Source organism: Priapulus caudatus, unplaced genomic scaffold (assembly GCF_000485595.1).
Source record: "Priapulus caudatus unplaced genomic scaffold, Priapulus_caudatus-5.0.1 Scaffold1898, whole genome shotgun sequence".
NCBI classification, from domain to species: domain Eukaryota; kingdom Metazoa; phylum Priapulida; class Priapulimorpha; order Priapulimorphida; family Priapulidae; genus Priapulus; species Priapulus caudatus.
In genome coordinates this window covers 82,937-83,563 of record NW_014578959.1, presented here as the reverse complement: position 1 = coordinate 83,563, position 627 = coordinate 82,937, and positions in this window count along the sequence as shown.

The window sequence follows — 627 nt, the reverse complement described above, 5'->3', positions numbered from 1 at the left end:
GTTGGCCTACATCCATTTCGCCTACTCTCAATTCGTCTACGCTCAAAATCTACCCCATTCCCATTTTGTCTACGATCTGTTTGTTCACTAATTAATCATTAATAAATAATAAAATATTGTTTTAATTGGCATACATAGACTACAGGAACCAGAAGAAAACATAGGTACAAATAATGAGAACACAACTTGACAAAAATAGAAAATACAGTCGCATAAATAGGAGTATGCGAAGTAGACGAAATGGGAGTAGGCGAAATGGGACGTAGGCGAAATGGGTGTAGGCGAAATGGGACGTAGGCGAACTGGAATGTTACCAACCAGAATACCACCACGGGTACCCCCGCGGGAAAACACACTGGGGAGGATATAAAGCATAGCTACTACTAATCCATTACTGCTCATCTTTGCAGCTGCTTTGCGATAGACGAGTGCTCTCAGAGGGCTTGCTGTGTGTGCCGCAAAAGGCGAATTGTGCGTTATCGAACATTTGAGCGTTGTTGGCGACTACGTCATCAGCGCATGGTCATGAAATTGAAAGCGAACGCGGCGTGCGTGGTCGCATTGCTTCTGCGCGCTCTCTCTCTCTCTCTCTCTCTCTCTCTCTCTCTCTCTCTCTCTCTCTCTCTC